Below are 27,982 nucleotides of genomic sequence, written 5' to 3' on the forward strand. Positions count from 1 at the left end.
AAAAGCCAGGCCCTTAATCCCGAAGTTCTTTAATCTATCCAAGAGCAAGGTGTGGCTGACAGTATCGAACGCCGCTGATAGATCTAGTAAAATCAGGGCGCTGTATCAGTTTCACAACTGATACAGGAAATGCACAACACTCAATACTCAAGCACTTAAACCAGAAAACACCGGCACTGCAACAGTATGAACACTGATATTCAGGGAATTAACTACCTTTGGAACAGGGGGACGCATGCACATACAAAAGGGACACGTGGACATGCCCACTGCGACAAGCAGACACACATCGCCACTGAGACAATCACATATCTACACTAGGTCAAGGGGGGCCATGCTGCTGTGATGGGGAGACCAAGCACAGGCACTAGGGTAGAAAGACAATAGCCATGCTCACTATGACCGAGATACAGTGACTCGCAGACGAGGACAACGAAACACCATCACACACCAAAGCTGGAAAACACCGGTTTCAAAGGGTGCATGACTCACTCCCACTCAAAGCCATTGGGAAACTCACAATCAGCAGACAACAGTCTGCACACTGAGACACATAACAGTGCAGTGTTTTGCATGTGGTGAATGCTGAATTATGGAACCATTGGTGTTATTTCTATTTCAGCACTTCCTTATGTGCACTTCTTCTACAACCATCGATGTATATCAACCATCACCAATTGTCACCCAGGGCTGAAAATGACCTTTTTATACTGAGGGCGCTGCCGACGAGTGATGCTTTGGAAGGATCACACTGACTGACCCAATCTGCCACAATCCTCCTGGGTTATGGAAGGAATTGAGGCTCTCCTCGGAGCCGTCCACCACTCCTCTGTCCATGCCTCGTCTCCGTCCTTGCCGCGTCTGCCTCGGACGCTGGATCCTGTTTGCTGGCACCACCGCTGGTTCCCGCTCTGGTTCTTCAGAATCGGATAGCTCGCGCCTCCTCTCTCCCATTCTCTCTCCCATTTCCCCTCTCCCCATTTCTGGTCCTCTCTCGATCATTAGACTCCGGTCCTTCAACTCTGCCAGTACAAGGCTCCTTTTAGTCCTTCCTTTCTTTCATTCTTTTGTTTACACCCTTCGTCATCCCGCTCTTGGCTCAAACTTGTTATTTTTTTCCAGGTCAGGTGTATCCCCTTTCACCCACATCGTGATATCGTTTGTGTCTATCTCAGGTATGTAGGTTTGGTTTATTTATGGCTGTTCTTCCATATCTCCCTGCCCGAACTTTCTTGACTTTAAGAGACACAGTTTAAAGAAGTTTGCATTAGTCTATTCTTTGCCTTTCTGGTTATAAGTGAAAAAATGAAATGGTTGCAATGCCGGGAACCATGTCAACACCAGGCATTAATTATTCCCCTTATTTTTCTCCATCAACTCGAGTGGAGCACAGTCACTTTTTTAGCCCAAACTCGAATACGGAAAGTTCTCAATTTCCCATTTAATAGCGAAACATTCTCTCTCCACTATGGAGTAGTTAGTTACACTCTCTCGGAAATAGTTTCCTACTAATACACATAATGAGCCTCTCCTCTCCCTGATGAACTTTTTGAGTTAATAGGGCCCCAATATCCTCCCCGAAACATCCGTTTGGAAAATGAACATGTTTGAAAAATCTGGAGATTGGAGGACTGGACGGGTTGATATCAACTCTTTCAGTTTCTCAAATTCCGACAAAACTATCCGATTTATCAACTCTTGCTCAGTCTCCCTACATTTCCACAAGAAATTTGTCATAGGATTAGCCCAATGTGAAAACTCAGTAATACATCTTCGGTAATACCCAATTAACCCCACAATGCTCTTAAATCTCTTAGGGTTTTTGAAAAAGGTATATGCATAATAGCTGTCACTTTCTCCTCTAGAGGCCGTATTAACCCTTTACCTATTAAATATCCTGGGTATTTCACTTGTTCACAAGCTAAATTACTTTTGTTTGAATTCACTTTCAAGCAACAAAGACAGCCAGAGTACAGCCAGAAGGTGACTCAAATGTTCCTCCCAGGTCACACTATGAATCACAATGTCATCAATATAAGCTGCCACATATTCTTTATGTGGTTTTAAAAGGGTGTTCATCATTTGTTGGAAAGTAGCCCGGGCTCCATGAAACCCAAACAATAGCATGGTGAATTGGAAAATATCTCCCAGGGTGGAAAAAGCAGTTTTTTCCTTGTTTTGGGATTCAGTGGGATTTGCCAGTAGCCGTTGCAAAAAATCATCGAGGGTACTAATTATTTGTGCCTAAACCCATCTCTCCATCATTTAATCTTTTTTTCAGTTCAAATAAGAGTTTATTGAGCAATAAGAGGTGTCAATATAATATACATAAGTGATACCGAAAAGAAGCAAAATAAGCCAGAAAAACATTGCATAAATAACAAGAAGGTACACTGGTTATGGAAATAGGATGAGGTTATACACTAAAGAAAAAAGAAAACAGTAGTAAAATCTGTTATACAGGAAAATACTTAGGAACAATAAGGTCAATCAAGGAAGTTTGGGGACTTCTTGCTGAATGGGTGATAAATGAAATGAATTTTTAGCACAAGCATCAAGGTACAATGTTATAGGGAGCCATAAATTAGTGCGTTTCATTGCCATATGAAGAGGAAAAACAAAGGCAGTATCTAGCCTATGGTTATGACAAACGTTATACCACCATGCTTTAACCGATATATTCGTAAAATCCTTCCAATTAGCAGTAATTTGTTGGAATGCAACCGCTATCAGTAAATCAATGATTCGCACATCAAAAGTAACATGGTCCCAACAAGGGGAGAGACTACCTAGGAAAATGTGAACAAAAGAAAAAGGGATTTGAGTGTGGAAAATGTCATTAATTTGGTTCCAAATTCGCTTCCAGCCTGGCGAAAAGGAAAGCCTTGTGATAGGTTGGAAAGTTAGGGAAATTGACACCTCCCTCAGATTTAGGACGTGTCAGTCTGAGGAGAGACATACGGGTTTTTTGCCTGACCAGAGAAAAGAGGAAAGAATAGCGTTGATCTTCCTAAAGAACTGCGTGGAAATAGGGACTGGAATATTAGAAATAGTGTACAGAACGATGGGAGATAACATAATTTTAATAGTATCAAGGCGTCCCCACCAAGAGAGATAGAGTGGATGCCATTTGGTGGTGAGATCGGTTAATTTCTGGATACATTTGTTAAGACAAAGTGAGACCGTATCTGTGATGGAGGGAGTAACGTGTAAACCTAAGTATTTGATATGAGAGTAGCTCCAGGTGAAATTAGAGTCAACAAAATCAGGTTTAAAGGTATATTTCGTAAGGGGTAAAATTTCGCATTTGTCGTTGTTCAACTTATATCCAGAAATCTGCGAGTACTCACGAACTTCAGAAAGGAAGGCAGGAATAGAGACAGTGGGATTGGAGATAAAAAGCAAAATGTCATTGGCGTAAGCAGCAAGTTTAATGTGAGAGTGTGATGTCTGAAAGCCGTGTATGTCAGGATTTTGTCTGAGTTTGGAGAGGAAGCTAAATAAAAGAGAAAAGGGGATAAAGGGCAACCTTGCCGGACGCCTCTACCCAAATCAAAAAAGGAGGAAACCAGACCATTTGCACAGACCGCTGCTCTGGGATTGGAATAAAGAAAGGAAATTAAGGACACAAATTGGGGGCCAAAACCGAACCATTTGAGGGCAGAGAAAAGATAGGTCCACTCTACCCTATCAAACGCCTTCTCTGCGTCCAGGGCAATAGCCGCCAGAGAATCTTGAAAGCGTGGGGATTTAGACAGAACATTAAAAAGAAGTCTAGTATTATCAGTAATAAAACGTCCCTTAACAAAACCAGATTGCTCGGGGCCAAGTAATTCAGGTATAAAGGGGTCTAACCGAGCTGCAAGGGATTTGGCATAAATCTTATAGTCAATGTTGACAAGGGAATGATACAAATATGAGCATCAGCAAAGGAACCTGAAGAGCCACCAAGGGTAACAAAGGAATCAATAAGAGAGTGTAATTTGGGTATTAGCAATTTGGAAAAATGAAGATAAAACTCAACAGTAAAGCCATCAGGGCCTGGAGCTTTATCTTTTTTGAGAGAATTAAGGGCGGAGAGTAATTCTTGGTGGGAGATGTCCAATTCCAAAGAGGTTAAGTCAATGGGAAAATGGTCTGGTTGACGAATGGTAGAGAAAAAATCAGAGAGAGATTGAGGGGTAGGATGAGTTTTAGAGGAATAGAGGATCGAGTAGAAACGAGAGAATTCATCAAGGATATCGGTGTCTTTATGTCGAAGGACATCATTGTCATCAAGTACAGATTCAATATTTAATTTGTTATGTTTGATTTTCAAATAATTAGCTAGAATTTTCCCTGCTGTTTTTCCCACCATAAAATTTGGAACTAGATTTCAATAAGTAGAGAGAAGCATCCTCTGTAGATTTCTTGTTAAATTTCAACTTGGCGTCAATAAGCGCTGTCAAGCTTTCCTTTGAGTGAGAGGTATAATAGGAGTGCTCCAGACTCTTGATTTGGTGGAGAAGGTCACTGGCGTATTTACGTGCGACCTTCCGCTTCTAAGCCACATAACGGATGATGAAATCTCTGGCTGTAGCCTTGAAAGCATCCCAAACAGTGTGGGTAGGAATAGAAGGGGTGTCATTGAAAGTAAAATATTCATTAAAAAATTCAGTAAAAGAGGTGGTAAATTTGGGATCTAAAAGTAAGGAATTATTGAAACGCCACCTCTTTGGTCCAATAACTTTGGGTAGAATATCAATATCAATAGAGACAGGAGCGTGGTCAGATAATAGAATAGGGCCAATTTCTGCACGAGTAAGGGACTGTGTAAGATGGTGGGATACAAAAATATAATCAATACGTGATTGGGAGTGGTGGGAGGGAGAGTAAAAGGTAAACTCTTTGGCTGTTGGGTTGCATAAATGCCAAGCATCAATAAGTTTATGCTGTGAGACAGCGTGAGTAAAGAGTTTGTGAGGCTTGTTTGGAATGAAGGAGGCTTTGGAGTTTCGGTCTACAAAAGGGTCAAGAGGCTGATTACAGTCCCCCGCCATAATGAAATGATCATCAATGAGACTGGTGATGCGAGTAGCCATCTCATGCCAAAAAGTTGGATGACCGCCCGTGGGGCCATAGATATTAAAAAGGGAGAGTGGAACACCCCTCAAGGAAAGCTTGACATATGACCATCTACCATCAGAATCTGATTCAGTGTCCAAGATGGAGTAAGTAAGAGATTTACGAATAAGAATAGCGACACCATTCCGCTTACCATCTCCGGGAGCAAAATATACCTCTCCCACCCAGCCTCTTTTAAGCTTAACAGATTCCGCATCAGATAAATGAGTCTCTTGTAAAAAGGCGAAATCTACATTCAATTTAGCAAGGTGAGAAAGGATTCGTTGTCTCTTAATGGGAGAGTTAAGACCTTTAACGTTCCATGAAACAATACGTACTGACATTAAAAAGAGAGGAAAAAAGGAAGGTAACTACAACAAGAGAAAACCTCAAAACCAAGAAAAACACATAAAGATGAATGAAGGAGAAGCAGAGGAGATGATGAAATAGAAAGTATATGAACAGAGAAAAATTGAAAATGAAAAAGAAAAAGTGACACCTTGAAAAAGAGAACAAGTAGAAAGGGTAGTAGGGAAGAGGAGATAAGGACAGAAACGGAAGTTAACATATCAATAAGGGAAGGAAACGTACTTACAGGTAGGGGAGGTGAGGGATCACAAGCAGGAAAGGGAACCAGACGTATGAGGAGGAGGGGGTAGAGCCAACTGGAGGAGACAAGAAGGTCAGGGCTCGCGAGCCGCCCGGCTGGGGAAACACGGAACATGGTGTAATATCTGTGGAAACAAGAGGAAAGCGTTAGGGGAAAAGACAAGAAAAGAATCAAAAAACTACGCGGAGGCCATACCAATAAAGGCAGCAGATAGAAGGGAGAATAAACAATGAACAATATGAACCACAGGATCAACATGAAAAAAGGAAACAAAACACAATGCACGTGAAACTATGGTAACACTGGTAAACCTATGCATAAAACACGAGACTGCAAAAATGAAAAGACAACATTAGTCAGAAGAGTCAAGGAGGGAATGAAGAAGAGGGACCAGAAGTATCCATGTTAGCTCCTCGACAGGAATTCATAAAGCTCTGGAGTCGCACAGGGTCTTCGTAGGTCGTCGTCTTGTTGTTATATGTGACCCTAAAAAGACAGGGATGAAAAAGCCCATATCGAGCACCAAGGGATCGAAGTTCAGGTCTCATGTCCAGAAAGGCTTTGCGACGACTGGCCGTGGCTCTAGCATAATCCTGTGCAAAAAACAAGGAGGATCCAGACCATGTAAGACGTGGAGAGGCTCTAGCTGCTAAAAGGACCTTTAAAAGGTCAGTATATTGCAAGAAATACATGATCACGCCTCTAGGGTTCGCCGAGGCAGAAGTAGACGAGTGAGCTCGACCAAGCCTGTGAGCTCTTTGTATGTTGAGCATAGTGTACTCTGGAAGATGTAGAAGTTTAGGAAGAAAGGACTTAAAGAAAGTAATAGGATCATTCCCCTCACAACCTCCCACTAGGCCGTAGATGCGCAGATTGTTGCGTCGATTTCTGTTCTCAAGGTCCTCAACCTGCTTTTGAAGAGAAGAGATCTGGGAATGCATATGTGAAGTCTTAGCAGAGGACTCCTGAAGAGAAGAAACACTGTGTTCCACCGACGTGACTCATGCTTCCATTTGTGTCCAGTTGTCAGTTAGAACCTGTAATTTAGCATTAGTCTCTTCCATAAAAGGGCGGAGTGCCCTTATCTCTTCCAATAACAACTCAATAGATGCAGATGGAGCGGAAGCAGTTGGTGAGGGGGATCCTTTTTTAGTCGCTTAACCGTAGTCTTCCCGTTGGGCTGTGTAAGGGGTTCCATGGCCGGCTTCGACATATGAACAGGAGGTTCTTGGGAAGCTTCCAACTGGGCCAATGCTGAAAAAACCTTTGAGTTTTTGATGAAAGTGCGCTTTGAGGTTTTGCTAGCGCAACTTGTTGTAAGTCTGCCCATCGGGTTATCAATCTTCACCAAAAGCACGACTAGGCGGCGTGCAATAAGAAAGAAAAAGGCCCCTTATCTTCCAGAATGAATAGTCAGTATTGGAAAAAGAAATAAATATCACAGCAATGAAGGGTTAAAACCAAGCCTCACATGCAGAGCAAAAATAGTAAGGTCAACAATCAGAAGCAAAGGCTGCTGAGGCTGAGGAAGAAAAAAGCCGCTAGGAGGTGTAAGCCTCTGACAAGTAAGATCTGGAAACCACATATGACATATTATGCTGTGAATAAGCATAAAGAAATGAGCTGCCATGCAAAAGAGCAACTAAAAAAACTATTCAGCAGAGCCACAATCCAACTGTAATGCGTAGAAGAAGCAAAGGAGGCAACTAGGTGAAGCTGCGCAGGCACAATATGACTAAAGGAGCCATAGGGTATTGAAGTGACAAAATGGCCGCTTCCGTGGAAAAGGAAAAAATGCAGCGTGAAAACATAAGTGGAAGGCTGTGTGAAGCAAAAAAAGTCATTTAGCAAAAATATAATAGCCCATCATGAGGAAAGAAGAAGGCATCAGGCATTTCAAGGGGTTGTTGGGAGCGACGATGTTTCACCTGTGAGGATCGTCACACGGAGGAGCTGCACAAAATGGCGGCCGTGGCCGTCATAGAGCCGCGTCCTGGAGAGCGTTGTCCAGAAAAGATAGCATGCGACCAGAAAGGCTCCCGTAAAAGGTCACATCCGCTCTGGAGACCCTCCGATGCCGAAATCCTCCGCCCGTGAGAAAGGAAACCAACGCGGTCCGCTGGTGCGCCCCAGCCGCAACGGAGCGCTAACGCCAGCACCACCATCTCCTTCGGGCGCTAAGCCACGCCTCCATCATTTAATCTAATCCAAGAATAGGATAAGCGGATGGCTACTTGCCAGAAAAAGCGGTTTCCCTTACATATAAGAAGCTATTACACAACACCCCTGACCCCCTTGAGAAGCTTAGGGAGCACTGGGTGGCAGATTTATTTTATTTATTTATTTAATTTGTATAGCGCTACAGCTACCCACCAAGGGGTTTCCCGGCGCTAGTAATTCAGAAATGCGTATTTTGCCAGTCAGTATCAGATGTTAAAAAGCCACGTTTTTAATGCTTTCCTAAACTTCACATGGCTGACTTCCGAACGTAAGGAATGAGGCATCTTGTTCCAGAGGGATGGGCCTAAGAAGGCAAAGGATCTTCCCCCCATCCGTGATAATTTGATTTTGGGAATAATGAAATTATTAGCGGTTGCTGATCTAAGAACTCTCGAAGGTAAGTAAGGATGCACAAGGTTCCGCAGATATTTAGGAGCAGTTCCAGTTGAAATTTTGTGCATAAAGCATAGGGATTTGAACCTAATCCTATTTTCAATTTTCAACCAATGAAGGTCACGGATGTATTTAGTAGTGGGGCAGGACATAGGGATTTTGAAAAGAAGTCTCGCCGCTGCGTTTTGTACTAATTGTAGCCTTCTGATTGTAGCTTTCTTTGCCCCTAGGTACAGCACATTACTATAATCTAGCCTTGAAGTAATCAAGGCATTGATGACAGTTTTTTTGGTGCCATCAGGGAGCATCCAGCAGATCTTCTTTAGCCATTTTAAGACTGCAAAACATGTAGCAGAAGTCTTAACGGCTTGCTGGTGCATATCTAAAGATTCGTCAATGATGACTCCCAAGTTACGTGCCTGTGAAACAGGTATAGGAGGAGGGCCCATTTCAGATGGCCAATGTTGTGGTCCCCAGGCCTCTCTATTTTTTCCAAGAATAATTAGCTCCGTTTTCTCGCCGTTAAGCTTAAGAAAATTACCCTGCATCCATCCAGCGATCTTACCTAACCCTAATTTTAGCATGGAAGGATGGTTACTTTCGGCTGAAGAAAGAGAGAAAAGGAGCTGTGAGTCGTCAGCATATGAAAACATATTCAAACCTGTCTCCTCAACTAATCTCGCAAGAGGACTCATATACAAATTAAAAAGCAGTGGACTTAAAATTGAGCCCTGTGGTACTCCATGTTTAAGAAGTAAAGTCTCAGAGCAGGCAGACTGAGAAAAAACTTGAAACGTACGATTGCTTAACAGTGACTCAATCCAATTTATGGCTGCGCCATGAATACCTATGGAGGAGAGTGTTCGTAACAGCACCACATGTGAAACAGTATCGAACGCGGCACTCAGGTCTAATAATATGCGTGCCACAGTTTCTCCTCTGTCTATCATGGCGCGGATGTTTTCTGTCACTCCAAGCAACGTCGTTTCCGTAGAAAAACCTACACGGAATCCAGATTGTTGTAAAGGAAGGAGATCGTGTGTTTTTATGAATTCCGACAGCACCTGATGCACGTGCTTTTCCAAGATTTTTGAAAAGATAGGCAGAAGAGATATTGGTCTAAAGTTGGAGGGCATATTTGGATCTGCTCCAGCCTTCTTCAACAATGGGTGGACCATAGCATGCTTCAAATAGATGACAATGGGTGGCGGGAGGTGGTGGCATCCCCCCGAGAGGTGGGTATCTCCGCCCGATTGCGGCTGGTCCAACTCAAGATCCTTCATAGGATTTATATCACAGTTGCTACATTTGGGGAGAGAAGGTCGGAGTGACTGTCGAAGAGGGTATGGGCTGATAGGCACATTTATGCACATCCTTTGGGAATGTGACCATATCCAGCGGTTTTGGCAAGCGATACATCGTACCTTTAGGATGGTCCTGAACAAAAACATACACCCCGAAGCGAAACGTTGCCTCTTTAACATATGGGAGCCTGCGGATCTTAACACCTCTGAGAAAACTTGGGTAACCTTGTGTCTTACAGCGGCAAAAAGGGACATCGCGCAAAACTGGTGGTCCGACATGCCACCTACATTGTCAAAATGGAAACAAAACATTGACTGGTGCATGTTTAGGGAAAATACTGTATACATTGCACGGGTTGTCCAAAACAATTTACCTCAATTTGGGGCACCTGGAATGCCTACAGAGGAGAGATATGTGAGTCACCTTTGATATCAACAGAAGACGTGGACCTGTCTTCGTAAGTCCAAGAAATGAAAATGTTTTACGATGTAATACTGAAACTTGCTATATGTGTATTGCAGATGATTGGTATATTGTATCTCTCTACTGCTATGCCGCTGTCTCTTTGTATTTTCAATAAAAAGAATTTTAAAAAAAGAATAGGATAAGCATAACATTTTTATATCTCATTCACTTTTCATATTACGTTGTATTACATTTGTTCTTCCCAGACTTTTTTTTTTTTTTAACAATTTTTATTGCAGATGCTCAGACATGAGAAGGGTGACAGCGGTAGCATTATTCAAGCAAGACAAATACATTCAGGATATACTTCTTAAAGCCCCCAACGTCATAACAATACATGGTCCATAAATCAGTCCGACCGAGTCTTCGGGTCTCTCTCGGTGCATCCCCGCCTCAGTATGATCAGTGGGCATATTAATCAGCTGGGTATCCCCTTTTTTATTTTGTTGAACTCCCCCCCCCCCCCCTCCTCCCCAACAAGTTCAGATGTGAGTGCAAAGTTGGTATAACATCCGCTCAGTCAAGGTCTAACATCACAATCACAGTAGGGGCACATACAGTTCTCGCCTTCCCCTTCTCCTCCCCCCCCTTCCTGAAAGCCAATGGCCGGAAAAAACTTTAGGCATGTAGAGCGTAATTGATTAGCAATGTCCATTCCTAGCATGGCCTTCCCGCTGATCTCCCTCCTCCTCTTGCCCCAGGTCCCCTCACGGGCCTCCCACCCCAAGTCCACCATCCAGCCCATGATAGTGCCTCCATTTTGACCAAACCCTTTTAAACTTATTCGGGCATCCCCTTGATTTGTACGTCACTCGCTCTGCCGCCATGTAGAGGTCTAGTCCCCTTCTCCATTCATCTATAGTGGGTATCGTCTCCGCCCCCCAATATTTGGCAAAGTCACGTTTTGCCACCACTAGGGCTAATGTCAGGAACGTCAGTAAAGGGCGGGGAAGGTCAACATCATTGGTCATTCCCAGTAGGGCGAGCTTGGGCTCCTGGTCGAGCGACACGGACAGGACCTCCCGCAGTTCGGTGAAAATAAGTGTCCAGTAGGATTGTATTTTCACGCAAGTCCACAATACGTGGAAGAAATCCCCTCTCTCTTGATGGCATCTCAGGCACCTATCGTCCTGTGTCTTCCCCATTTTGAACAGCCGCACTCGATCAAAGTACGTCCTGTGTAGCACGTTATATTGGATCAGGCGTAGTCGAGATTTGATGGCCACCTCCCTCGGATGCATAAGGATTAAGTCCCAGTCAATGTTCTCCAGGGTCCCCACCTCCCGCTCCCAAGCGGCCCTAAGCTTCGCCAGGTCCCCCAGCATGTTGTTTGTGAGGGTTTTGTAGGTGAGCGACACGGCCTTGTGGGGTATCTGTTCCTGCAGCAATCTGCCTTCCAGGGGCGCATAGTCCGGCAGGCCCTCAAGAATCAGAGCCTGCGCCCTCCATGCGTGGCGCAATTGAGCATATTTAAAAAACTGCGAGCGATGGAGCCCATATTCCGCCCTTAAGGTGGCGTAGGATTTTAGCTCCCCTCCAGCGATGACATCGCCCACCGTGGAAATCCCAATGTCATCCCACTGCTTAAATCCCGTAAGTTTGTGGAGTTCAGAGAGCCACGTGCAGTGCCAGAGTGGGGTCTGCCGGGTGGGTTTCTTATCCCATCCCGTACGCCTCATCGCCAGTTTCCAAGCCCGGAGAGTAATATGCGTGGCTGGGAGTAAGGACCGGCTCGCCGCACCACCGTATAGGTATGAAAGCATAGGACGTGAGGCCAGTTTGGTACGTTCCAACGCATATGTTGGGTGGTCCCCGGGGGCGTGGAGCCAGTCGTTAATGGGGACAGGTGCTCCGCCCAATAGTACGCTTCAAGGTTTGGCAGCGAGATACCCCCACTGTACTGGTGGCGTTGCAGTGCTATTCTTGGCTGTTTACCCAGCCATATGAAAGATCTGAGGTCGGCGTGTATTTTACGGAGGAGACTGTCTGGTATCTGGTAATATTCGTTCTGCAGGGCATATAAATATTTGGGCAATACGATCATTTTATACATCGCCGCCCTACCCAGGAGCGTCAGAGGGAGTTGGCGCCACCGGGCCATATCAGCCGCGGAATTCACAAGTATTCTCTCGACATTTCTGAGAAGTGACAGGTGCCTATCCAGCGTGATGAATACTCCTAGATACTGGAAGCCGTCTAAGGATATCACTAGTCTGTCCGGTAGGTCCCCTTCACTCGTGTCCCCCTTGGGATCGAAAAGGACGGATTTGTGCCAATTTATTGCGTACCCGGAGTGGCTGCCATAGCCGTCCAACTCCCGGAATAGTTCAGGCACTGAGGTTTGCGGGGCTGTGATATATAGGAGCACATCGTCCGCATATAGGGACAGTTTCTCCTGCGGGCCGTCCGCATCTGTAAGGCGGAAGCCGGAAATCCCCTCATTTTGCCTGATTTTGGCCGCCAGTATCTCAATGGTCATCGTGAAGAGGAGCGGCGATAGGGGACACCCCTGCCTGGTGCCCCGCTGTATCAAGAATTCGCGAGAGAGCCTCCCGTTCACCCGCACTCTGGCCCGTGGGTTGTTGTACAGCAGGCGAACCCATGAGCGGAATTTAGGGCCGAGACCAAATTTTTCTAAGACAGCCTCGAGGAATGGCCAGTGTACAGAGTCGAAGGCCTTTTCCGCATCCAATGAGAGGAACCAATGGGGTGGGACCCTATCCCTGACCTCCTGCAGCCAATTGTGCGTGCGTCGGAGATTGAATTTCGTGGCTCTATCCGGTAAGAAGCCGGTCTGATCTAAGTGTATTAGATCAGGTAGGACCGCCCTAAGGCCTCGCGCCAGGATTGTGGCTAGGATTTTCACCTCCGTATTCAATAGGGAGATGGGACGGTAGGACGCGCAGTCGTCCCGCGGTTTGCCCTCTTTGTGGATGGGAACTATGATCGCCAGGGTGAGATCATCGGGCAGGCTGCCGTCGTGGTATGCCTCAAGATAGAGGTTTTTTAGATGTGGAGCTAAGATGTCAGCCGTGCACTTAAAAAATTCCGGGGGGAAACCGTTCGGACCTGGCACTCTACCCGACTTCAGTCCAGCAATGGCAGTTTTGACTTCTTCTAGGGAGATGTCGGCCTCCAAGGCGGGCAGGGCCTCAGCGTCCACCACGGGGAGGTCAACCCGTGACATATAGAGAAGTGAGTCCCCACATGAGCTCAGTTGCCTGGCCTCGTAGAAGCGGCCATAGTAAGCTGCAAATGCGTCTGCTATGTGACGGTCCGAGCATATCGCCTCCCCCCTCTCATCTGCGACTGCCTCTACCCATCTCGCCGCCCTCTCCTTACGGCTAAGCCAAGGTAGAAGTTTGCCAGATTTGTCCCCCACGTCGTAAAGACGATGTAACGTGGCCAAATGTTGGGTCCTTGCCTCATCCGATACCAAATCTCGATAGCGGCACTGGTTATCTAGCAGTGTACGTAAGGTGATCGAGTTCTTCGTAAGCAGATGATCCCTTTCTGACTCCACTATAGTGCGTTCCACATTTGCTACCTCTTCCAGTATCCTCCGTCTCTCTTCCCTCAATCTAGTATTTATTCTGTCCCTCAACACCGGTTTCATTGCTTCCCACAGAGTTACCGCCGAGTCCACCGACCCAATATTTTCAGCCAAGTAGACCCGAGCATCTGCTCGAACACCCTTGAGTATTGTCTTGTTCGCCAAGTCCCAAGCGGCGAGGCGCCATTGTGTCTCATTCTTGTGTCCAGGTCTTCCCACCGATATCAGCAGGGGCGAGTGGTCTGAAAGACCTCTAGCCAAGTATTCCGCCGTGCCCTCTATAGTCCGCTCCGGCCTAGACATAAAGACGTAGTCCAACCTGGAGAACACTTTGTGTACTGCCGAGTAGAATGAGTAGGCCATATCATTCGGGTGGAACAGTCGCCATACATCAGTCAGCCCTATCCCCGACATCATTTGAGCCAGGGGAGTCTGAGTACGCTGGTGATTAGTCGTTCCCGATCTATCCATGGCTCTGTCCATTACATCGTTAAAGTCGCCACCCACAATCTGTATGGTGTCTGAGGTGTCTAGAAGAATGGTAGCTAACATTTTTAGTGCGGTCGCCTGTAGTGTAGGTGGTGCATACACTGAGACTAGGGTGTAAGTACGTCTGCGCCAAGATCCCTGCACTCCTACACATGTACCTAGAGGGTCCCCCCATGTCCGCGTGACCTGAAACGGGAAAGTGTTCTTAACAATAATAGCTACGCCCCTGGAGTCAGTTGTGTATCCCGCATGACCCAATACCTTGTACCTACCCCGTGCTATGAACGCGCAGGCCGTGCCCTTCAGGTGTGTCTCTTGCAAAAAAATTATGTCGGGGCCTATTCTCTTGAGGAAGTTGTTCACCAGACCCCGTTTAATTTTGTTGCCCAGGCCATTTACGTTCCACGTCAATACACTGTTTTTCAACGGCCATGGGTACAATGGTGAGGCATGCTTATTCCAGGTCGAGGAAACAGGCAGACGGGTCAGCGCCCATAGAGGAAGAACCAAAGAATGTGTTGAACCCCGTGACTGCACTTCACACAACATCACATCTCACCCCCCTCAAACAACCGAACTGCATAAACAACCCCCAAGCCCCCCACCCCCAACACACCTGCACCCCCCGGCCGTCCCTCCCGTGCAACCATTGACGGTATGGGCCACCAGGCGGCAAGGTCTGTCGCCCACCCTGCAAACAACCCCAGCTAAGAAAAGTCTAGCTGTTCAAAGTTCAAGTCTGGTAGTGGCACGTGTCCACCCCAAAAAAAAAACAAAGAAAAGTTACTTGCGCGCCCCATGGCAAGGACTGTTTCGGTGCATCGCCGTCCCTTCAGCCTCTCAGGAGTGGGAGTCCTGCGTGTCAGGGTCTGTAGCCTCTGCGTTGCTTGGCCCTCCCTGCTCCAAGTCTCGGATGGCAACAGCTAACGGGTGTAAGGATTGCTCCGTCTGGTCTTCCAGATCTGAAACATTTGTGTCAACCTCCTGATCTGTGGCAGCTTCCGATTCCGCAAGGAGGCACCGGAATCGCGATCCCTGAGTGATATCTCCCGTGGTGGCAGCGGCGCCGTCTCCCCAGGCTCCTCCGGTCGCCATTTGCTGAGGAGGGTAAGGTGTTCTTTGTGACTGCCTGTCTGTCCGGTGGTGTCGTGTCTTCTGCGATCCGTTCGGGTTCCTCCTGAAGTTGGCCACTGCTTGCTCATCCCGAATTCTGCGAACTTCTTCCTCTGCCTCTCGCAACAGCGGCCTCTCCTCCAGCCAGTGCCAGGCCTCCTCAGGGCGAGCGAAGAAGTGCGATTTGCCCTTGAACAGGACTTTCAGTTTCGCAGGGAAGAGGAGCATATAGGATATGTTTAGCTCTCGTAGTTTAGCTTTCACAGTGTCGTAAGAGCGTCTTTGCTTTTGCACTTCCTGGCTATAATCAGGGAAGATCATGACAACGGTATTTTCAAACTTTAGTTCTCCCAGTTTCCGGGCTTCTCTAAGGATAAGATCCCTGTCTGCATAGTTGAGAAATCTCGCAATTATTGGGCGAGGTCTCGCTCCCTCCGGTGGTCTTGCGAGGAGCGCCCTGTGTGCTCTCTCAATCACGAAGCAGTTGGAGAATTGAGCCCGGGGAAACATAGTCGTCAGCCAAGAGTGAAGGAAAGCTGCAGTGTCGTTCTTCTCAATTCCTTCCCTCAGGCCCACGAAGCGCAGGTTATTTCTGCGTGCTCTATTCTCCACGTCGTCCACTCGCCACAGCAATTGTCTATGGGAGGCCTGTAATTCTGCCATATCTTTCTTGAGTGAGGTAACGGAGTCTTCCGTTTCGGATATCCTGGTCTCCTCGGTGCCCACTCTGTCAGATAAGTTCCGGAGGTCTTGACGCAGCAGGAGAACCTCAGATCCTACCTCTCCGATCTTGGTCTCAAGGGCCGCCCTGGAATTCTGGATGTCCGACCGCGAGGCCTGGACCGCCTCCAAGAGCATGGCGGTGTCTGGCTGCGAATCCCGGGCCCCCCCCCCGTCCGCGTTCCTATGTGTCCTCGTGTTGGTGGTATAGGTTTCAATTGTCTCTTGCCTCGCGGGCCTTGACACCGGATCCTTCCTGCCCATGGTGGCCGTCGGGTGGCCCCCCAATGTGGTAGGAGGTCTGGGGAGGTAAGGGGCACGGCCCGTCAAGGTGACAACGGCCCAGGGCCGGGACCAGTCCTGTGGGTCTCCTCTCACCACCGGGGGGTTTCTGCGCCACGTCCCTTCTCGTGGGCCCCCGCTAGGTGGGCAAATCCAGGTCGAGTCCTCTCCACGATGCGGGGTCCCCGATGGGTTCCCGCACACCCCAGAGGGTTAGGGGGGGGGACGAAGTTTGTTGGTAAGCCCCCCTGCAGCTCCAACCAGGCAGCTTCAGGCCCAGGGGAGCGTGCACTGGCACACGAGTTCCACAGCCCACCAGGCGGGCCAAAGGCAGGAAATCCGGGTCCCGGCTTCACAGGCCCCGCTCAATCTCCGGGTGGTCAGCCCGATCCGGGACCCCGCAGGGTTCGCACCACAGTCTCTGAAGGGGGAGGGGGGGAGGAGTCCGTTCGCGAGCCCCCCCGCAACTCCAGTCAGGCAGCTCCAGGCCCAGGGGAGCGTGCTCTTGCGCACGAGCCCCACAGCTCACCAGGCGGGCCACAGGCAACAAATCTGGATCCCGGCGTCACAGGCCCCACTCGATCTCCGGGCAGTCAGCCTTTGATCGCCGCTGCACAGCCCTCCGCGGTCCCCACGAGGTAGCGCCAGGCCCAGGGTATCGTGGCCCTACACAGCGCACCTCGGCCGTGCCGCTTGTCTAAGGGGCGGCGGGCAGGAAATCAAGGCCCCAGCGTCTCAGGCCGAGGATCGCTCCGGCTCCCGGATCCGCCGTACCATCAAGGGGGGGGGGAGGAGGAGGCAAATCTCCGGGCCGACCGTCATCGCGTAGGGGTAGGGTGCCCTCCGATGTCCTCACCGCCTCTCCTGTGTCGCCGCCTCACCCCCGTCAGCAGTCGGACCCGATGACTCCGGGCGCCGCCATTGTAGGTCGCAGGGTCTTCGGCTCCAGGGAGAAACCAGCGGACAGTTCGCCTCTGCCTGACCGGGAATTGAAGCCGAAGGGCTAACCAGGCGCCTCTCACCCTCCGACGCCGTCACAGCCGATTTTCCCGTTAATTGCCCGCTGTGTGGGTCAATGTAATGCCGGATCTCTTTCAGTCATGCCAGGAGCTGTGCTGAGGCACGTCTTACTCAGCCATGCAGCTGGCCACGTCCCCTGTTATTCCCAGACTTAATGAAAATATCTTTAGATATGAGCCTAGATTCCTGTACAATACCTGTGGTTTCTGGGTTACTACATTTTTCATTTATACACCCCAATTCCTTCATTTTCCCCTGGAGATACTGTTACTGTTACTTGGCCTTCCCATTTTTTTAAGAGATTAAAATGATATATTTGAGGTTTCTTTTGTTTCTTATTAACCTCTACTTTATAGGTCACTGGAGTTACCCTCTCTATTACCTTATGAGGTCCCTGCCATTCACTCAACATTTTGTTTTCTGATGTGGGGCGAACGATTAAGACATAGCCACATGACTTAAACTCTGTCAATTTTGCTTTCTTGTCATATTGAATCTGCCTCTGTTTTCCTAGGTTCTGTCGCATTATTCCTCTTATCTCTCCTAAATGGGTTTTCAACTGGCTCACATATTCCAATATGGGCCTATTCTCTTCTTCCTCATTTTTCTCTGGCCATGTCCAGCAAGGTTCGGGGTCTCCTCCCAAATAATTCAAATGGCAATTGCCCTGTGCTAATCTGTTCTTTACATCTGATAGCAAACAAAGCTAATGAGAGCTTCTGATTCCAATGCCTAGCTTTATTTCTAACAGTTGTGTTTCAGAGTTGAATTGTATTTCTGGATGTCAGGTTGCGGATGATAGGCTGCTGTTTCAATTTGCTTTATCCCTGACTGATCACATATCGGTGCCATTAACGTAGACGTAAAAGTGATTCCTGGATCTGTTAGAATTTCTCTAGGACAATCTGCCCTAGAAAAGATCACAATTGCAGTATTTGCTATCTGTGTTGTATTGGGTTGTCGTAGGGGTAGAGCATCCAAATATCAGATTGCAGAATCCACCATTACCAATACAAACTGATATCCTTTTTAAACGGTACTAAGGATCCAATTAAGTACCTCCCTTCTCTTGAAAACAGCTCATAAATAATAGGTAGAGGCTGTAGGGGGTGCCCTTGGAAGTCGATACCGGTTGTTCTTTTGACACACTTCACAGTCTCTACAATACTTCTTTATATGGTTAAATATATTTGGCCAGTATGGTATTTTCAGTTACTTTCTCTTCCAAAATGTCCATCCAATAAGTGACTGTGCGATCAATACATGACTTTATCTTGGAAAGGTTCGGGTATGAGAAGATGTACCGACTGTTTTTCCCCCTTTTCTATACAAAAGTCTTCATCTTTTAAATAACTGTGGACCTACCTCATATAAGCCTTCTCCCTCTGTTCCTCAGGTCCAGGCTTCATGGAGAATGGGTCTTCTCTCTGTGCAGCCTGAAAACTCCTATCGGATTCCCATATCGTCTGATCGGCTACCACAGGTAAAATTGGTACCCCTCTATAATTAGCACTTCTTTCCTGCCTTTTACTTTTTTAGGTTTTGACTGGCCATGCGCTTTGCGCATGTGCCAAAAAAACCTCTTGAGTTGTGTGTGTGGGTCGGGATACGCCCCCTCCTCCGATTGGCTAGCTCCATAAATGGAGGCTAGCCATTGGACGAGGGGCCTGTCCGTCAATGCCGGACCAGATTCGGGGGCGTTCCCGAGATTCTTTGGCTTTTGCCGACGTCACGCGACGTCAGCCAAAAGCCGGGAACGCCCCCGAATCTGTCCCGGCATTGAGCCGGCACCCGCCTTCCGATGCAGCATTTTCATTGTTACTATAAGCTTGTTTATTTTATACGTTTTAGCGTTGTGGACATTAAAACGGACTGAAATGATGTACATATATGTGAATATCCGTTTTAGAGTTAGGTCCTTTGCTGGATGTGTTTTATTTCATGGGAGTAAAGTATACCGAATTCACGCTGGTTTCTCTTTATTTTAATGAGGCGAAAACAGACTAATTTGTGCGGTGATAAATGTCCCAGCGGCGAGCATGCTACTTTTTTTTATTTAATGACAGCCTCATTAGATGAAGTTATTTATTTAGAGCTTCCCATGTGTTACCTATTATAGGGCACCGACCCCCACTGTGAAACCACTAACTTTCCACTTTCCGACCAGAAAAGTGCACCCGGGATCACAGCATCGCCTAATTGTGCACTTCCCGCGGCAGCAAAAGGCCACGAGGCAGCAATATTGTGCTACTGAACACTGCCTGACCCGCTGGGCATTGACAAACATTGCATGCGTATTAACACGAGGAATAAAAAGGTCTGCTTACTACAGAACAAAGGGAATATTTCAAGTAGATAAACTTCCAAATAAGGTAGGAATCGTAAGCTGATAGTTAAAAAAAATGTTTATGCTGTCGCACTTTGAAACTTCCTGCTCACCTTTTAATAAAATTTCGTAACGAACATCAGGCAAACAAAGGAACCGAGAGTGGATTTTAAGGCGTGCAGATTCAGAGTCAGAGTGCAGATTCAGAGTCAGAGTGCAGATTCAGAGTGCAGATTCAGAGTGCGAGTGCAGAGTGCAGACTGATAGTGCAGACTGATAGTGCAGACTGATAGTGCAGACTGATAGTGCAGACTGAGAGTGCAGACTGAGAGTGCAGACTGAGAGTGCAGACTGAGAGTGCAGACTGAGAGTGCAGACTGAGAGTGCAGACTGAGAGTGCAGACTGAGAGTGCAGAGTGCAGATTGAGAGTGCAGAGTGCAGATTGAGAGTGCAGATTGAGAGTGCAGAGTGCAGATTGAGAGTGCAGAGTGCAGATTGAGAGTGCAGAGTGCAGATTGAGAGTGCAGAGTGCAGATTGAGAGTGCAGATTGAGAGTGCAGAGTGCAGATTGAGAGTGCAGATTCAGAGTGCAGATTGAGAGTGCAGATTGAGAGTGCAGATTGAGAGTGCAGAGTGCAGATTGAGAGTGCAGATTGAGAGTGCAGAGTGCAGATTGAGAGTGCAGAGTGCAGATTGAGAGTGCAGATTGAGAGTGCAGAGTGCAGATTCAGAGTGCAGATTCAGAGTGCAGATTGAGAGTGCAGATTGAGAGTGCAGATTGAGAGTGCAGAGTGCAGATTGAGAGTGCAGATTGAGAGTGCAGATTGAGAGTGCAGATTGAGAGTGCAGATTGAGAGTGCAGATTGAGAGTGCAGATTGAGAGTGCAGATTGAGAGTGCAGATGCAGAGTGCAGATTGAGAGTGCAGATTGAGAGTGCAGATTGAGAGTGCAGATTGAGAGTGCAGATTGAGAGTGCAGATTGTGCAGATGCAGAGTGCAGATGCAGAGTGCAGAGTGCAGATTGAGAGTGCAGAGTGCAGATGCAGAGTGCAGAGTGCAGATTGAGAGTGCAGAGTGCAGATTGAGAGTGCAGAGTGCAGATTGAGAGTGCAGATTGAGAGTGCAGATTGAGAGTGCAGATTGAGAGTGCAGATTGAGAGTGCAGATTGAGAGTGCAGATTGAGAGTGCAGATTGAGAGTGCAGATTGAGAGTGCAGAGTGCAGAGTGCAGGTGCAGAGTGCAGGTGCAGAGTGCAGATGCAGAGTGCAGATTCAGAGTGCAGAGTGCAGATTCAGAGTGCAGATTCAGAGTGCAGATTCAGAGTGCAGATTCAGAGTGCAGAGTGCAGATTCAGAGTGGAGATTCAGAGTGCAGATTCAGAGTGCAGATTCAGAGTGCAGAGTGCAGATTCAGAGTGCAGAGTGCAGATTCAGAGTGCAGATTCAGAGTGCAGAGTGCAGATTCAGAGTGCAGATTCAGAGTGCAGAGTGCAGATTCAGAGTGCAGATTCAGAGTGCAGATTCAGAGTGCAGATTCAGAGTGCAGATTCAGAGTGCAGATTCAGAGTGCAGATTCAGAGTGGAGATTCAGAGTGGAGATTCAGAGTGGAGATTCAGAGTGCAGATTCAGAGTGCAGATTCAGAGTGCAGATTCAGAGTGCAGATTCAGAGTGCAGATTCAGAGTGCAGAGTGGAGATTCAGAGTGGAGATTCAGAGTGGAGATTCAGAGTGGAGATTCAGAGTGGAGATTCAGAGTGGAGATTCAGAGTGCAGATTCAGAGTGCAGATTCAGAGTGCAGATTCAGAGTGCAGAGTGCAGATTCAGAGTGCAGATTCAGAGTGCAGATTCAGAGTGCAGAGTGCAGATTCAGAGTGCAGATTCAGAGTGCAGAGTGCAGATTCAGAGTGCAGAGTGCAGATTCAGAGTGCAGAGTGCAGATTCAGAGTGCAGATGCAGATGCAGAGTGCAGATGCAGAGTGCAGATGCAGAGTGCAGATTCAGAGTGCAGAGTGCAGATTGAGAGTGCAGAGTGCAGATGCAGAGTGCAGATTGAGAGTGCAGAGTGCAGATTGAGAGTGCAGATTGAGAGTGCAGATTGAGAGTGCAGAGTGCAGATTGAGAGTGCAGATTGAGAGTGCAGATTGAGAGTGCAGATTGAGAGTGCAGATTGAGAGTGCAGATTGAGAGTGCAGATTGAGAGTGCAGATTGAGAGTGCAGATTGAGAGTGCAGATTCAGAGTGCAGATTGAGAGTGCAGATTCAGAGTGCAGATTCAGAGTGCAGATTGAGAGTGTAGAGTGCAGATTGAGAGTGCAGATTCAGAGTGTAGAGTGCAGATTCAGAGTGTAGAGTGCAGATTGAGAGTGCAGATTGAGAGTGTAGAGTGCAGATTGAGAGTGCAGATTGAGAGTGCAGATTGAGAGTGCAGATTGAGAGTGCAGAGTGCAGGTGCAGAGTGCAGGTGCAGAGTGCAGATGCAGAGTGCAGGTGCAGATGCAGAGTGCAGATGCAGAGTGCAGATGCAGAGTGCAGAGTGTAGATTCAGAGTGCAGAGTGCAGATTCAGAGTGCAGATTCAGAGTGCAGATTCAGAGTGCAGATTCAGAGTGCAGGTGCAGAGTGCAGATTCAGAGTGCAGATTCAGAGTGCAGATTCAGAGTGCAGATTCAGAGTGCAGATTCAGAGTGCAGAGTGGAGATTCAGAGTGCAGATTCAGAGTGCAGAGTGGAGATTCAGAGTGGAGATTCAGAGTGGAGATTCAGAGTGGAGATTCAGAGTGGAGATTCAGAGTGCAGAGTGCAGATTCAGAGTGCAGATTCAGAGTGCAGATTCAGAGTGCAGATTCAGAGTGCAGATTCAGAGTGCAGAGTGGAGATTCAGAGTGGAGATTCAGAGTGGAGATTCAGAGTGCAGAGTGGAGATTCAGAGTGGAGATTCAGGGTGGAGATTCAGAGTGGAGATTCAGAGTGGAGATTCAGAGTGGAGATTCAGAGTGGAGATTCAGAGTGGAGATTCAGAGTGGAGATTCAGAGTGGAGATTCAGAGTGGAGATTCAGAGTGGAGATTCAGAGTGGAGATTCAGAGTGCAGATTCAGAGTGCAGATTCAGAGTGGAGATTCAGAGTGGAGATTCAGAGTGCAGATTCAGAGTGCAGATTCAGAGTGCAGAGTGGAGATTCAGAGTGCAGATTCAGAGTGCAGAGTGGAGAGTGGAGATTCAGAGTGGAGATTCAGAGTGGAGATTCAGAGTGCAGATTCAGAGTGCAGATTCAGAGTGCAGATTCAGAGTGCAGATTCAGAGTGCAGATTCAGAGTGCAGATTCAGAGTGCAGATTCAGAGTGCAGATTCAGAGTGCAGATTCAGAGTGCAGATTCAGAGTGCAGATTGCAGATTCAGAGTGCAGATTCAGAGTGCAGATTCAGAGTGCAGAGTGCAGATTCAGAGTGCAGATTCAGAGTGGAGATTCAGAGTGGAGATTCAGAGTGGAGATTCAGAGTGCAGATTCAGAGTGGAGATTCAGAGTGGAGATTCAGAGTGCAGATTCAGAGTGCAGAGTGGAGATTCAGAGTGGAGATTCAGAGTGCAGATTCAGAGTGCAGATTCAGAGTGCAGATTCAGAGTGGAGATTCAGAGTGGAGATTCAGAGTGGAGATTCAGAGTGCAGAGTGCAGATTCAGAGTGCAGATTCAGAGTGCAGATTCAGAGTGGAGATTCAGAGTGGAGATTCAGAGTGGAGATTCAGAGTGGAGATTCAGAGTGGAGATTCAGAGTGGAGATTCAGAGTGGAGATTCAGAGTGGAGATTCAGAGTGGAGATTCAGAGTGGAGATTCAGAGTGGAGATTCAGAGTGGAGATTCAGAGTGGAGATTCAGAGTGGAGATTCAGAGTGCAGATTCAGAGTGGAGATTCAGAGTGGAGATTCAGAGTGCAGAGTGGAGATTCAGAGTGGAGATTCAGAGTGGAGATTCAGAGTGCAGATTCAGAGTGCAGATTCAGAGTGCAGATTCAGAGTGGAGATTCAGAGTGGAGATTCAGAGTGCAGAGTGGAGATTCAGAGTGGAGATTCAGAGTGCAGATTCAGAGTGCAGATTCAGAGTGCAGATTCAGAGTGCAGATTCAGAGTGCAGATTCAGAGTGCAGATTCAGAGTGCAGATTCAGAGTGCAGATTCAGAGTGCAGATTCAGAGTGCAGATTCAGAGTGCAGATTCAGAGTGCAGATTCAGAGTGCAGATTCAGAGTGCAGGTGCAGATTCAGAGTGCAGGTGCAGATTCAGAGTGCAGATTCAGAGTGCAGATTCAGAGTGCAGATTCAGAGTGCAGATTCAGAGTGCAGATTCAGAGTGCAGATGCAGATTCAGAGTGCAGATGCAGATTCAGAGTGCAGATGCAGAGTGCAGAGTGGAGATTCAGAGTGGAGATTCAGAGTGCAGATTCAGAGTGCAGATTCAGAGTGCAGATTCAGAGTGCAGATTCAGAGTGCAGATTCAGAGTGCAGAGTGCAGATTCAGAGTGCAGAGTGCAGATTCAGAGTGCAGATTCAAGATTCAGAGTGCAGATTCAAGATTCAGAGTGCAGATTCAGAGTGCAGATTCAGAGTGCAGAGTGCAGATTCAGAGTGCAGATTCAGAGTGCAGATTCAGCCCTGTGTGTGGTGTGGAGGGCCCCTCAGTGTTTCACATGCTTCTACGGAGGTTTAGGGACCTTGTTGCTTCACTGCTGATTGGGCTCTGAGACGACCATCCTGCCTAGTTACCTGTTGTGAATGGGTATTCACAATAAACGTCCGATTATGGTGCCGGTTGGACCTATCCCCCCCTCAAGAACACAAAGAACCTACTGACATTTTCTACCTGAAATAGACCATCTAATTTGGAAAGACCACCCTGTGTCCTTCCTGATTTTATTTTCACCCAGTCACTAATCTCAAACTTATACTCCTTTCTCTCCATGCTCACATTTGTCCCCTTGCCTCCTACACCATTTCAACCTTTCAGCCATGCATGGACCAATTTAGTACCAGGTAAGCATCACACATCTATTGAAATGGGGGTCGCAGTGTGTAGGGCTTGCAGTGTGTGGGGGGGGTCGCAGTGTGTGGGGGGGCTCTGTGTGGGTGTGTGTGGAGGGCTCCGTGTGGGTGTGGGTGTGGGGGGGCTTTGTGTGGCTGTGTGTGTGGGGGGCTCTGTGTGGGTGTGTGTGTGGGGGGCTCTGTGTGTGTGTGTGGGGGGGCTCTGTGTGTGTGTGGGGGGCTCTCTGTGGGTGTTTGTGTGTGTCATTTGCGAGAGATAAAGCTAGTTGCATTGTAAATGACAATGCCATTTATTTATGTTTTAAAAAAACACATAAATAAAAATAATGTCAAGAGCAATGCCAATAGCTCTAACTTTAACAAAGGCAAAACCATTGCAGTGTAAATGCTTGTTTCTCATTTGGTGTTGGCATATCATCCATTTCTTCCTGAGCATATAGGACCTTTTCCCACCATGATCTCCCTTAAGTAAATACTTTTGGTATTAACGATTCTAATTTGGGGTAATCTGTTTCTAATATTAAGATGTCTTTCAAACATGGGTCTAACCCTATTGCTAAAGAAGTCGGAGCTTCAGTGTCTTTCTGTACTTCTTCCTTGGCTAACGGGTACTCCTGCGGATTTCTGTGTGCACATTGAATCTTCACTGTGCCCTGTGACTGTGGGGGATTTCCTTGTAGTAACTTGGGTTTCATAACCAATTAGTGACACCCAGTGTCTAAAAGAACATTCATAGGTTACCATTAACTTTCATGAGGCAGTGGAGAGTGGACTGGCTGGCTTGGCCTATATAAATTATTCTCTGTGTCATTCCAATATCCATTAGTTCCAATATTTGGGGACATAAGTGAGCCAGAGGGGATTCTTCAGGACCCTCCTTTATTTGTGTTAGTTAATTCAATGTGTTTCTTCATCTACTCCCAGCCTTTTCAAAATACTTTTCTTTAAATCTGCATATGGGGTTAGGCTCCTGCGATTCTCAGCCGGATATGCCATTTGTAACTCTGCTGTTAGTAGGGGTCCCAAATATTGACCCAATCGATCTAGAGGCCAGGCACCCGGGCAAATCTTTTAAAGTTATTGAATAAGAAATTGGTGTTTTCTCCCACCATGTATTTCTGCTGTACCACTGAGGGTAAAGTTGTGTGGCCTCTTTGTTGTACTAAGACATCCACCAGTTTTCCTATTTCGGTTTCCTGATTTTGGGCTATTTTATCTAGCTGTTTTGATTGTGCCTGGATGGCTTCCTGAAAAGTCTCTCGATCTTCTTAAGAAGAGCTTATCATAAACTTCTCAAGCACTCTCTGTAATTTGTGGTGGCCATCAGCAGGTTGTGCCATAAACGCCTCCATTTCCCTGGAGCCCACTTCTGGCACTACTTTGGGGAGGGATAGGTGGAAAAAAGGCTCAGAAGCAGGGCCAGACTGGGAACACAAACTGGCACTTGAAATTGAGTCGAGCCAGCTTGAGGGGTGGGTGGGGTGAGGGTTGCAGGTGGAGAAGACTGCATCTGCTTTTGTAACAGGGGGGAAATTTTACGGCTGTGCTACAAAACTGGCCCCCTGTGACAAAAACGGCTCCCTGGGGTCCTGCCCTGCTTAGGGTGCCCTGCTTAGGGTGCTTAGTGGCCACGTTTTTCTGAATTAATACTTTATTAGTATCTTTTAAAGTTGAAAGTGAAACGAATTGGAGGTCTTTCTAGGTAACAACTCTTCTTTTATTTTGCTTCTCTCTCTTGGTCTTTTAGGTACTAAGGGGAGTTATCATGGGCGTCCCTCTTGTAAAATAGAAATAGTCCAGGTAAGTAGATGTTCTCCGTCTCTAAACAATAGTTTTTTATCTCTGGGAAGCCATGGATTATTACTCTCTTTTATTATGTCATAGCGCTTAGTAGCGGTCTTATTTCAAACAAAAATTAGGATTTTCCGGATTGTCAAAAAGTCACACACACACCGTGTCACAAAAGAAGATAGGAAATCATAAAAAAAAACCAAATGGGCAAAAGATTTTGGCCCTAGTGAGCCCCGGAATCTATTTCAACTCTTTTCTATTACCAGTCCTTGGCCAACATTAATAGCTTGAGCTTCCTTATAGCAGTATGTGTATTATTTGGCGTTATTTCTATGTCACCACTTCCTTATGTGCACTTCTTCTACAACCGTCAATATATATCACCCGCCACCAAGTGTTACCCAGTGCAGAAAATGACCTATTTATAATGAGCACTGACCTATTTATAATGAGCACTGCCAGAAAGTAATACTTCAAGGAACACATTGACTGACCCAGGCTGCAACAACCCTCATGGGTTGTGGCGGGAATTGAATCTCCGTTGACAGGCATCCACCACTCCTCAGTCCATGCCTCTCCATCCTCATCCACTTTTGCCTCTGCTGCTGGATTCTGTCCCTTGACACCACCGCTCGTTCCTTCTTCGGTTCCTCAGGGATCTCTTGCCTTCTTCCCGACATCCTCTCTCTCCCCCTCAAGTCCTCCTTCGGCCACGCGACTGCGCTGCTTCCACTCCGTTCCTTGCTTGCCCACACCACTCTCTCCCCTCTTCTGTTCTTTATCTTTTGTCTTTTTTCATGTCATCTGTGCCCCCATAACCAGAGTCATTGCATCTTTTCCGTCTATCTGAGGTGTTTGATTTTTTTATCCCTGTTCTTTCACAGCTATGTTGTCTTATGTTACGTTATGTCCTTGTATGTGGTTATGTTACAGGTTTTACTAATACTCTTACTATAGTCTTCTGATTACTGGCTGTCAATAAGCCGGGGCGGAGTTAGCAGAGTTCCACTACACGGAACTCTGCAAAGTGACAAAAGAAACTCCGCCAAGCTACACGGAGTTCCGCGAGTGGCAGAGTGGGTTACCTTGCGCCGTTCATGCTGATTTTTAGTGCCGGGTGTTTGTCCCTTGCTGTAAAATCAGCACAAATGGCATTTCACACAGTGCAAGAGGGCGCTGCTTCTTTCTGCCACCCGAGTAGAAGTTCTACCCAAGCGGACACTTCCTCAACGAGGAACGGAAGTTTTCTCAACGCGAGTGGTAGTGACCATCCATTCATACACGACCACCCGTGTTGAGAAATCTCACAGGGAAGTGGTCTAGTGTTGGATTTTCCTCGCTGGCGCCCACCACCTTACCACAAACTCCATGGAGTGCAGAGTGTGAAAAACTCAGTGAACGAAGCGGAGTACACCGCCCAGGCTTAGTTGATAACTATTGGTGAGCTGCATAAAAGTGAACAAGTGAGCTTTAAGGCTCTTCCAAAATTCAAAGTGAGTAGAATGCTAGTGAAGTATAACAGAATATCCATTCAGTTCTAGAACTGGACTAGCCTTTCT

General features: G+C 47.1%; 1 long non-coding RNA gene across 3 annotated transcripts in view; it reads left to right on the forward strand.

Moving 5' to 3' along the window:
• Positions 1 to 27,982, forward strand: part of LOC144822842 (uncharacterized) — a 108,352-nt gene that overhangs the window by 36,316 nt on the left and 44,054 nt on the right. For all 3 annotated transcript variants that reach the window (XR_013608707.1, XR_013608706.1, XR_013608708.1), the window contains exons 2-3: positions 18,670 to 18,756; positions 26,380 to 26,432. This is a non-coding gene — a long non-coding RNA (uncharacterized LOC144822842). The remainder of the gene's footprint in view (positions 1 to 18,669; positions 18,757 to 26,379; positions 26,433 to 27,982) is intronic.

Source organism: Lissotriton helveticus, chromosome 3_1 (genome assembly GCF_964261635.1).
Source record: "Lissotriton helveticus chromosome 3_1, aLisHel1.1, whole genome shotgun sequence".
NCBI classification, from domain to species: Eukaryota; Metazoa; Chordata; class Amphibia; order Caudata; family Salamandridae; genus Lissotriton; species Lissotriton helveticus.